Genomic DNA, 12,978 nt, shown 5'->3' with positions numbered 1-12,978 from the left:
GTATAGAGAAATTACTTTTGTGTTTGTCCTGTGTTGGGGATGTTTACATTAATTTTGCCAAAAACTTGGGATGCTTGGCTAACAGCAAGCCTTGGAATTGAATTTACAACTACATAGATATTGAGAGAACTCCAGAGGGATTTACCTAACTTCAGAAGTGTGGAGACATTTCTGGGTTGTGAAGCTTGTGAGAATGGTCTTATTTTTTTCTGGAATATTTATACCCTGTTAATGTCTAAGGAAACATTCTGAGAAGGAGGGAGGTGTGTGTGTAGGGGTGGGTCTAGGGAATAGTCTTTCTGGCTTTTGTAAGCAAAGAAAATACATATTTCTTCATTCTTTGCTTATAATGCAAATATAGCAAGCTATCGTACATTTGACCTCGCCTGCATTGCATTGTCTCAGGAGTAAGAATCAGCTGTGGGGGACCATACAGTTATTATTTTCTTTTTAAGTGAATAATAACAATGTCTCTGGTCCAGAATAATTTGTGTGTTCCTTCAAGATGAAATTGATAAAATGAATCTTTAAAACACAATATAATTCAGTGCAAACTTCTAATGTAAATGATCTTCAACTTTCACATAATGCAACCCTGTATATTTTGAGTGACCATTGTCTCTATGCTAATTCCTATCTCTTCTTCCCACTCTCCTTTCTTCTTTACTCCCTATAGTAATACAAAGCTATATACTTAAAAAGTTATATCTAAATCACAATAAAATAATGTGTTATCATACTACTCTCAAAAATACGATCAAGTTTAGGAATATGAAAGGTCATTGGGGTAAAACTAACCAAGGGGACATAAAAATCAGAGTTCAAAAGAAAAGAGCCAGTGAAGTGGTTGAAGCTCAAGTGCAGCCTTACAAGGCCTGCAGTCATGGCCTGAGCCACACTCAGACTTGTGAATTGGGCTTCAAGAGGACTATGGCCAGTGGTAAGCTGATGAATGCTTAACAGCCAATTTTGGGGGCTTGCTTGTAGAGTGGCTGATTGAGAAAATGTAGATATTTCCACTATAGCTGACTTCAAACTACCAATTTGATGTTGACCTGCTTGCAAAATTCCTGAAAGTTAACATGACTCTCATGAGCCAGTGGGAGCAGCCTCTAGCACATGACTCTTGTGATTTTAGTTAGACCTGACACACTGGGATTAGAATGATGTAACTCAAAAAGGATGTGACAGTGAAGTCTCTGGGCTACAGAAATCCTGACTCATTCTGAGGTAGAATAGTGAGTAGGTAAGAACAAAAATTTTGGAATGAAGTTGACTTATTGTCTATATATCATCATATATTTCTTGCATAATAATGAGCATCTTGTTTAACTTTTATTAAGGTAAGATTCACATGACATACAATTCTCCACTTTAAAGTATGTAATTTAGTAGCTTTTAGTACATTTCTAATGTTGTGTAAACATCACCAAAGTCTAATTTCAGACCTTTTTATCACCCCAAAAAGAAACCCCATATTCACTAACTAGTCACTGTCCACTTCCTTTTCCTCCATTAACATAGTTCCTGTCTCTACAAATTTATCTCTTCTAGACATTTAATGTAAATGAAATTACACAATATGTCAGCCATTTGTGTCTGGTGTCTTTCACTTAAAATATTTTCAAAATTCATTCATATTTCAACATGTATTGAAACTTTATTCGTTTTTGTGGCTGAATATATTTTATTGTATAGTTATACCACATTTATCAGTTGATATACATTTTATTTATTTTTACTTCTATTTTTGCTACTATGAATAATGGTTTTATAAGCAACCATTTACAAGTTTTTATGTGAACACCTGTCTCAGTTCTCTTGGGTATATACCTAGGAGTAGAATTTCTAGGTCAAATGGTAATTCTACATTTAACTTTTTGAGGAACACCCAAACTGTTTTCCACAGAGGCTGCACCATTTTACATTCCCACTACCAATCTATCAGGGTTCTAATTTCTCCATGTCCTCACTTGTTATTTTCCTTTTCATATATATATGTGTATATATACATATATATATGAAAAATATATATAATCACTGTCCTAGTGGATGTGAAGTAAGACAAAGTATTTTATGCAAAAGGGTTTTATGCAAAAGGGTTACAAAATTGTTTCCCCTTCTCTTCCTTGTTACCCAAGTTCAAGCTAAGCTTCATTTTCCAGAGGGAATAGCATGTATAAAGGTCCAAGTGGAAAGAAAACACACTTTGTTTGAAAAACTAAAAGAAATATGGTATGATTGTAACATAAGGGCATGTAAAAGTAAGAGAAAAGAAGGAGGTTGGGGCTAGTGGACACCAAGCAATGACTGGTTGGCATCGTCATACCATAAAAGGCTTTGAAAACATACATGTTAGGAAATTTGGATTTTATTCAAAGCAAATAGATCTACTGTTGAATTATTTAAAGTAGAAGAGTGAGTTGATCTAGGTTTGAGTTTAGTAAGACCATGATATTTTCTGAGTAGCAAATGGATGGGAGAGAAAAAAAGATTGGAGGTAACAAATTCCTAAATTACAGTATTGAAAAGCTTGGGAGGGAGGGACAATGGTGATCACATTTTAATGTGAAGTGTGTGGAAAAATTCAAAGCATATTTAGAAGACATCATAAATAATAAACATATGTTTAAATAATTAAAGAATTAAAGAAATTAAATGATATAAGAAAACAGATGTTGACATGGAAAACTAGTTAAATTTTGTACTGTTTAATAAGAGAGAATTCAAGATGATTTGTGGATCATGAAGCAAGTAAGGAGAGAAGATGGTAATTTTTATTTGAACATGTTGATTTTGAAGTTTCAGTGGGAAACCTGAGTAGACATCAAATAGGAAGTTGGCTTTATGGGGCAGATAAGGAATTTGATGTAGAACTTTAGACCTGGGAATTTTCAGCATAAAGATGGTTACTGAATTTATGAGCTTGCTATATCTTAAACAGACTGAGCCTTACAAGCCTATAAATTAGTTTTTTTCTTTATTTGAAAAAGAGAAAATTGAAACAAGATGAAAGGACTAAAAGAAGGGTAAAAGTTTCTGCATTTATTTATAATTTGAAATAAGCAATGCTTCATTTTAGGCCATAGAATGAGTGCTTCCCATATTTATGTTTTTGATGGTAGAAAATTAGAATGCTTCCATTTGATGCCTATTATTTTCTTGCAACTTGAATAATCCTTATCTCTCTTATCTCCTAATTCCTTTAATTGCACTAATGAGTTTCTCCAACAGCGCTGAAATCTTAAAATTCATAAAAATTGGATCTCTTATTGGAAGACTTTCTGCTAGTAATTTACATAAGAATTCTTTTAAATTTTTCATAGCCCATTTCTCCATATTCTCATCCTCATATCACTGCATCCCTTTAAGAAAGAATAAAAGTATGACCTTCTTTCCAATCTGCTTTGTTTTTATTCCATAATTATGGAATTGAGTACAAGAGGGATTGCTCTATAGAGGCCCAAAAACATGATGTAAAAAGTGCAAGAGATATTTTGGCAAAAGTAATGAGTAAGGGCAGAAAGCACGGTTGGTGTGTAAAATATGAGAATGACACTGACATGAGAACCACAGGTACTTAGGGCCTTCAGAAGGGCATCATTGGATGGAAGGTGGAAAACAGCATGAAGGGTGAGGGTGTAGGAAATATCAGTGAGGGTCAGATCTGAGATAATAGTCATTACCAATATAGTAAAGTCATACCAGATGTTGATGGAGATATCAGCACAGGAAAGCAGGGCCACACCTATGTGCTCACAGTATGTGTTAGAACTAATGTGTGTTCTGCAGAAGGGCAAACACTTCCCCAGGAAATCAATGGGCAAAGTGTTATTAAACCTCCAGTCAATGCTCACCACAATCTTGCCAAGTGTCTGAGGTGTCAAGTCACTGGTATATCTCAAAGGGAAACCAATGGTCATGTAATGATCAAATGCCACACCCAACAAGATGGCCAAGTCCAGAAAAAAAGCTGAAGTGAAGTAGACCAAAATAAAACCTGGTGAAGCATCCAGGAAATATTATTTCCTGAGCCTTCTACTAGAATATCCCTAATGTTTTGGGGAAATGCGTGATGTATAATATGAGGTTTACAGAGACCAGTATAGAGAGGAAGAAAAACACGGGTTCATGGAGGTTGTGTTCCATGGTGGTAAGGTACAGAAGGATGCCATTCCCTGCAAGGGAGACAAGGTAACTGGTAAAGGAGAGAATTTCCATCCAGATGCAGAACTGCTCCAGCCCTGGGATCCCCAACAGAATGAAGAGTCCTGTATTAAAGCTACTTAAATTCAATGTGGCCATCATGGTGATTGCCATTCGCTGAGGACAGAATGTCACATTTGATTCTGAGACTGACTGGCCTTGAATCCATTTAAGTCTCTTTTATAACTTGAATCCCTTTGCCTTCATCATGTAACAAACACTAAGAAAAACACAATCTATCACTTGTCATAATTTATCTTTTATCAAAGGCTTTACATCATTTATCAAAGGCTGACAAAAAGTATTAATTAAACCCACAATTTCCTGCCTATAGCCATTACCATAACCACCTTGTTAGTATATCAGGACCATGTCCCACCAGACCCATAACCTGAGATAATACTGGCCCTTTGTTGTCAACTAAAATTCCAGGACTGTTTTTCTCTCATCAACGAATTCAGTCTGAGATTTCTCAAGGATGTAATCGGAGGGTTGACTATGACTCTTCCTCCTCCTTCAAACCCGATGTTTTATTTTCCTACTTCTGTGATTTTTCTTTTGGAACCCTTCTTTTATCTGCCTACTCCATTTCTTCACCACTGCCTCACCTGAACCTATCCTGATTATTAATTGGAGCTGTAGAATGAGAATGCTGATTCTTATTCTGGTTGTGTCAATATTTTGCAAACCTTTACCTAATTGTGCTACCTTATTTGTCCCTGAAAACAGGAAACTATCAAGTCACTCATAATCTTGTGTAAAAGCACATAACTATTCCCTTTATGCCTACAGAATACATTTTACTTCCTTGCTCAGCAGGCATATATCTTTCCTGTATTATATGGGTTCTACCGATATGAATGTGTCTAAAATTCTCCCCTAAAGCATACTTATATAGGACTTCATATATTCTCCATCATTCTTACATCTCACTGCTTATATTTTACTCCAAAAGTGCAATCTTACCTTCTCTGAATGTCTACATTCTACCCATTATTTATGATTCTTGAAAGTGCTAACGTCCTCTGAAAACCTTCTCCAGGATTACTTAATCACATTTTGAAAAGGACTGACATATCTGTGGGAATCCAGAAGTTCACGTGCTTGTGAAGAGCTGTGAGGAGGCCCTATTCTCTCACTTCTTGCTGACCTTAATACACTGCAAAAGCAGGAAGTGGAGGCAAAGAAAGGGTCGTCAACTGCACTGCTAAGTGTTTAATGTGTGCCTCAAAATGCCAATGAAGCCCTTCAGCAACCTGGGAGATTTATTGTTCACAAATATTTAAGAAAATCTCTGTCCGCTCATTAGCTGACCACTAAGATAACTGAGTAGAAAATTCGGTGGCTGTACATGACAAACAATAAAACCTTTACAGAAATAGTACCAAAAGTATCACTTAAAAAAGAAAAACTCAAAATAATTAACAACAACAGCAAATCTTGGGAATGGAGGAGAATCTACTTTCCAGGGTTATCACTTTATATTATTTAAATTTTCCAGTTTTAACCAAAAAAAATTATGAGACATTCAAAGATATAAGACATATGACCTATACACAGGAAAAAAAAAAAAAGTCAACAAAATCTGTCCTTGAGAAAACCCAGATGTTTTTATACAAAGACTAAATGAGCTGGTTTAAATATATTCAAAAAGCTAAAGGAAATCATGACTATACAACTAAAGGAAAATATGAGAAAAACATCACACTAAATATTAAATGTCAACAAACAGAATTTATAAAAAGAAACCAAACAGACATTCTGGTGTTAAAAATTGTAAAAACTGAAGGGTGGATGGCAAGATGGCCGAATAGTAACAGCTCTGGTTTGCAGCTCCCAGCGAGATCAATGTAGAAGGCAGGTGATTTCTGCATTTCTAACTGAGGCACCCGGCTCATCTCATTGGAACTGGTTAGACAGTGGGTGCATCCCACAGAGGGAAAACCGAAGCAGGGTAGGGCGTCACCTCATCCAGGAAGCACAAGGAGTTAATGAACTCCCTCCCCTAGCCAAGGGAAGCTGTGAGGGACTGTGCCGTGAGGAACAGTGCATTTCACCCCAGATACTATGCTTTTCCCACAGTTTTCACAACCCGCAGACCAGGAGATTCCCTTGGGTACCTACACCACCAGGGCCCCGGGTTTCTAGCACAAAACTGGGTGGCCAGTTGGGCAGACACTGAGCTAGCTGCAGGAAGATATGAAATGATATGAACAGACACTTCTCAAAAGAAGACATGCAGCCAACACACATATGAAAAAAAGCTCATCAACCCTGGTCATTAGAGAAATGCAAATCAAAACCACAATGAGATACCATCCCACGCCAGTTAGAAAGGTGATCATTAAAAAGGAAACAACAGATGCTGGAGAGGATGTGGAGAAATAGGAATGCTTTTACACTGTTGGTGGGAGTGTAAATTTGTTCAACCACTGTGCAAGACAATGTGGCACTTCCTCAAGGATCTAGAACCAGAAATACCATTTGACTCAGCAATCCCATTACTGAGTATAACCCCAAAGGATTATGAATCATGCTGCTATAAAGACACATGCACACGTATGTTTGTTGCAGCACTGTTCACAATAGCAAAGACTTGGAACTGACCCAAATGCCCATCAATGAGAGACTGGATAAAGAAATTGTGACACATATACACCATGGAATACTATGCAGCCATATAAAAGGATGAGTTCAAGTCCTTTGCAGGAACATGGATGAAGCTGGAAACCATCATTCTGAGCAAACTAACACAGGAACAGAAAGTGAGACACCACATGTTTTCACTCATAAGTGGGAGTTGAACAATGAGAACACATGGACACAGGGAGGGAAACATCACAAACCAGGGCCTGCTGCGGGGTTGGGGGCTACGGGAAAGACAACATTAGGAGAAATACTTAATGTAGATGATGGGTTGACGGGTGCAGCAAACCACCATGGCACGTCTATACCTATGTAACAAACCTGTACGTTCTGCACATGTATCCTAGAACTTCAAGTATAATGACAAAAAAAAAAAAGGAAATGCTTAAACAAAACAAAATTACATGACAAGAAAAAATATGTGTTTCAAGGTGACTATAATTTTTTGTTTTTAATTATAGGTCGAGCACTGTGGCTCATGCCTGTAATCCCAGCACTTTGAGAGGCTGAGGGGGGCAGATTGCCTGAGTTCAGGAGTTCGTAACCAGCCTTGGCAACACGGTGAGACCCCGTCTTTACTTAAATACAAAAAATTAGCGTGGTGTGGCTTTGTGTGCCTGTAGTCCCAGCTACTCAGGAGGCTGAGGCAGAAGAATTGCTTGAACCCAGGAGGTGGAGGTTGCAGTGAGTCAAGATCATGCCACTGCACTTCAGCCTAGGTGACAGAGTGAGACTCCGTATGCAAAAAAAAAAAAAAAAAAAAATTACAAAAACTAAAATTAAAAATTCACTAAAGGAATTCAAAGGCAGATTTAAGCAATCAAGAGAAAGAATCTGCAAACAAAGATAAGCTTATTTAGGTTATCCAGTATGAAGAATTGAAAGAAAAAGACAAAATATAAACAGAGACTCAGAAACATTTGGGACATACCCAAGTATACCACCATATTCATAGTGAGAGTCCTAGAAAGGGGGGACAAGAGACAAAGATGTAGAAAGAATATTGGAAAACTAATGGCAAAAAACTTCCTAAATTTGATTTTTTTTAATATGACTCTACACATTCAAGAAGCTCAAAGAACTCCACGTAGGATAAACTAAGATATCCATATCATAATAATGAAAATATTGAAAGCCAAAATCAAAAAGAAAATCATGAAAGCATCAAGAGAAAAGTGAGTTTGTTCCAAAACTTCTGAGCACATTTTCTTTAGAATAATTTTTATATGAAAATGCTCTCAAATAGTTCCTATTCTTCCTAAAATATTTATCTTAATTGCCTTAGTACCAGAGCTGGCACATAGTAAGTACTCAGGCATGGCAGTATTCACTTTCCATCTCAAAGAAGTAAGGCATTTACATAAAATGTGTCACTTCTTTGGTAAAAAATAAAAAATATAGACTAAAAAAAGTTGATAGCCTCATAATTCTTTGACTTTTGCTAGTTTGGTGGGAATATATATTCTATTTCTAGTGAGGTTGAAAATTTTTCCAAACATAGCTGTTTTATTATCATTTTTATTATATTTTATAATTTCTACTTATTTCCAGTCTTTTTAAAGACATTTATTCAGCATCACAATCAGACTATTACATTGAGAATTCAACAGCATGGGTGCAAAAAAAAATTAAAAATCTACATTATAACCCTGTGTTGGAATGCTTTACACTTTCCACAGAACAGAAACTAAAACAACCTGTTATACAATTAGTCATAAATACAGTCCTTGAGTTTTTTTGCCCGTAAACATGAGTACTTGTCTAAAACATGTCTTCTTTGTAGCAGGTAGGCCCTGCCACCACTGTGCTTGGCTGAGTTCACAAATCTGTTGTAACCTGTAGCTTCCCTGTCGCTTCTCTTGCTCTCCTCTTCTGCTAAGCTTTGTTTCCTAATCAAAATCTTCTGCCACTGCCATAGCTACTGCTGCTGCTGGAACCACCATAGCCACTTTGGTTTCGTGGTTTGGCAAAGTATTGGCCTCCACCACCATAGGGGCCAGAGCTTCTGCCTCCAAAATTTCCTCCCTTCATGGGTCTGAAATTTGAAGACTGATTGTTGTAATTCCCGAAATCATTGTAACTTCCACCACCTCCCAAATTGCTTTCATCATTACCAAATCCATTATAGCCATCCCCACTGCCACCATATCCACCACCACCATGGCTGCCAACAAAGCCACCATAACCACTGAAGTTTCCTCCATGACCAAAGTTGTCATTCCCACCAAAACCACCTCCATGACCACCAACAAAGCTTCCAGAACCACTTCAACCTCTTTGGCTGGCTGAAGCACTAGCTACCTCTTGCTTTCACAGGGCTTTCCTAACTTCACCGTTGTGGCCATTCACAGGATGGTATTTTTGAATGACAATCATATCCACAGAGTCATGGTCATCAAAGGTTACAAAGGCAAAGCCCCTTTTCTTGCCACTGCCTCAGTCAGTCGTGATTTCAATCACTTCAATTTTTCCATACTGTTCAAAATAATCTCTTAGGTGATGTTCTTCAGTGTCTTCTTTAATGCCACCAACAAATATCTTTTTCACAGTTAAGTGGGTCTTTGAGAATCTTCTCTTGAGACAGCTCTCTTTGGTTCCACAGTTCTTCCATCCACCTTGTGTAGCCTTGCATTCATGACTGCATCCACCTCCTCCACAGCGGCACATGTGACAAACCCGAAGCCCCCAGAGCGCTTGGTGTTTGGGTCTTTCGTTACCACACAATCCATGAGTGTTCCCCATTGCTCAAAACGGCTCCTTCCTCAGTCTCTCATTGGTTGTTTCAAAGTTCAACTCTCCAATGAAGAGCTTCCTCAGCTGTTCGGGCTCTTTAGGAGACTCTGACTTAGACATCAGGGCAGGGAGAAGAGAGACTTTAACGATGCTTCTTCGGTGGCATCCACGAGCAGGAAGGCATTTCCATTTTTTTTTTAATTTTTTTTTTTTAGACAGAGTTTCACTCTTGTTGCCCAGGCTGGATTGCGATGGCATGATCTCCGCTCACTGCAACCTCTGCCTCCCGGGTTCAAGCCATTCTCCTGCCTCAGCCTCCCAAGTAGCTGGGATTACAGGCACCCATAACCACGCCTGGCTAATTTTGTATTTTTAGTAGAGAGGGAGTTTCTCCATGTTGGTCAGGCTGGTCTCGAACTCCCGACCTCAGGTGATCCACCTGCCTTGGCCTCCCAAAGTGCTGGGATTACAGGAGGCATTTCCATTATTCTTATACCTATTAGTAAATCAGCAACACCTTATTTAAAAGAGAGAGAGGAAAGAGAGAAGTGACTCATTATGTGCAAGGGATCCTGAATAAGATTAATGCTTATTCAGGTAGGGGGATGACATATTTAAAATGCTGAAAGAAAATAAATTGCCAGCAAGAACTCCATATCTGGCAAAATTATCCTTCAAATAGAAGATAATCTTCAAAAGAAGACACTCAACAAACTAGTATAGAATGAAACTCTCAGAACCTGGTAAAGGTCATCTATGAAAAATTCACAGCTCAATTAAAAGAAAATAAAAGGCACCAAGAATTAAAAGTTGTAAGTAAGATTATCTCTAATCACAGATGGCATGATCTTATACATAGAAAGTGCTGGCCAGGCGCGGTGGCTCACGCCTGTAATCCCAGCACTTTGGGAGGCTGAGGCAGGCAGATCACGAGGTCAGGAGATCGAGACCATCCTGGCTAACACGGTGAAATCCCGTCTTTTCTAAAAATACAAAAAATTAGCTGGGCGTGGTGGCGGGCACCTGTAGTTCCAGCTACTCGGGAGGCTGAGGCAGGAGAATGGTGTGAACCTGGGAGGTGGGAGGTGGTGTTTGCAGTGAACCGAGATTGTGCCACTGCACTCCAGCCTGGGCAACAGAGCGAGACTCCATCTCAAAAAAAAAAAAAACAAAAACAGAAAGTGCTAAATGAGACACTTAAAAAACACTATTAGAACTAATAAATGAGTCCAAAATGTTGCAGATCAATATATAATAATCAAAGTCAATATACAAAACAAAGAGCAAAAATTATAAAACTACAAGACAACATAAGGGGAGAACATTGTGACCTTGGATTTGGCAAAGTATTCTTAGATATGACACCAAAAACATGAGCAACAAAAGAAAATATAGATAAATTGTACTTCATCAAAATTAAAAAATAAATTGTTCTTCAAGGGACACCACTAAGAAAGTGAAAAAAATGACACTCAGAATGAAAAAAAAAATTGCCAATCATATATTTGAGAAGGGTCATATATCTAGAATTAATAAGCAACCTTTGCCATCTTTGCAATTCTATAATAAAAAGTCAAATATCGCAAATAAGCAAAAAATGTTCATAGATATTTCTCAAAGCAGGTATGAAAATGGCAATGAACCCATAAGCAAATAATCAAAGAAATGCAAATCAAAACCACAATGAGAGATCACCTCACACTTACTAAGATATCTAGATTTAAAGTTTCAGGTAACAGCAAGTGTTGGCGAGGATGTGGAGAAATTATAATCCTCATACACCATTGGTGGAAAAGCAAAATGGTACAACCACTTTGAAAAACAGTCTAGCATTTCTCAAACAATTAAACTCAATTAGAGTTAACATATAATCCAGCAATTCCACTTCTAGATATAAATCCAGGAGAAATAAAGACTTATCCACACAGAAACTGGCACACAAATGTTTTATGGCATCACAATTTATAATAGCACCCCCCAAATGAAAATAAACCAAATGTTCATCAATCCAAGGGTGGATAAATAAAATGCATTATATCCATGCAATCAGATATTTGGCCATACAAAAGAATGAAGTATTGACACATGCTACAAAATAGGTGAACATTGAAAACAGTTGCTGAGAAAGAAACTACATTGAAAGATCACAATTTTGTGATTTGATTTATATGAAATGTCCAGAATAGGAAAATCTGTAAAGACAGACAATGGATTAGTGGTTTCCGAAGGCCAATGCGGAGGGAAATATGTGGTGTGACTGCTAATGAGCAGGGAGATTCTCCTTGGGGTATAAAAAATGTTCTGGAATTAGTAGTAATAGTTGAAAAACCTAGTGAATAAGCCAGAAGCCACTGAATTTTACACTCTAAAAAAGTAAATTTTATGGTGAGTGAATTATATCTCAATTAAAAAAAAAAAAGAAAGAAAGAAAGAAAAACTAAGTTAAGCCTGGCCCAGAAAAAGAAGTCATCTTAATTTTGAAAGGTTCTGAGACAGATTGATACAATTTATTGTACCCTGAATATTAGTCTTTACTATTTCTGTCATGGTACTAGTGTTATTATTTTCTTCTTACCCCTTAATCTATATTCTTGAAAGCATTGCCATTGTCATTTATTTCATCCTTAAAGTCCTTTTACATTCATTGTTTCAATTAAGCAGTCACAATAACCTTACATACTCTCTCTCGTACTAACTACAATTTGATACTCTGTAAAGCCTCCCCTAGCTATACCAGAGGAATTATTTATCTGGATTCTGGACTCACAGCAAGTTGTACTCACTGCTGTATTGCAATTAATGATAACTGTTCATGGTAAGGAGACATGATTTCTTCATCTATTGACCTCAAATGCTGACCCAAGGAAGGGATCAATCAGGCATTGTCAAATGTTTGAGTGAGCAAGACAGGGGTATAATCCCTGTACATCCCTCCCTTTAGAATAATATATGAATGTAATAGATGTTTAGGGGCAGTGGAGGGGTAAAGGAAAAGCTCTAAGGTAAAAAAGAAACCTGGGTTTTCAGACAGACACAAAGAAGGTGATAAATTTAAAAACCCTAAGAGAAAAAGACTTTACAAAGGACACTAGGAAGAGAGAAAAAAAGGTGGAATTGAAGACATGGAAAACAACTAGTATTGGAACAGTAAATGCAAAAACAAATTTAATGAACACTCTCAGGCCAAGAGCCTCTGAGTTGTTGCTGAGCCCTTCCCTTCTTCAGATATGAAGAGTGTCTATCAATAATCTCTTCCATCTGGCTCTATACCAAAGCGTATACCATGTGGCTTGGATCCTTGTGTTGAATGGGAGAGCGAAATGGGCCCTGATGGCAGGGGAGGAAATTAGAGCTGAGAAAGGGAAAGATTTACAGAGGTAGGAGAATCCCTGC

General features: G+C 37.5%; 1 protein-coding gene and 1 pseudogene across 1 annotated transcript in view; both read right to left on the bottom strand.

Moving 5' to 3' along the window:
• Nucleotides 1-12,978, bottom strand: part of LOC106993361 (uncharacterized) — a 100,985-nt gene that overhangs the window by 37,835 nt on the left and 50,172 nt on the right. The window lies entirely within an intron of this gene.
• LOC106993360 (heterogeneous nuclear ribonucleoprotein A1-like) lies at nucleotides 8,612-9,972 on the bottom strand (annotated as a pseudogene).

The sequence above is a fragment of the Macaca mulatta genome, chromosome 14, assembly GCF_049350105.2.
Source record: "Macaca mulatta isolate MMU2019108-1 chromosome 14, T2T-MMU8v2.0, whole genome shotgun sequence".
NCBI lineage: Eukaryota > Metazoa > Chordata > Mammalia > Primates > Cercopithecidae > Macaca > Macaca mulatta.
Note: the sequence above shows the minus strand (reverse complement) of the source record. Positions and strands in the feature narration are given on the sequence as shown.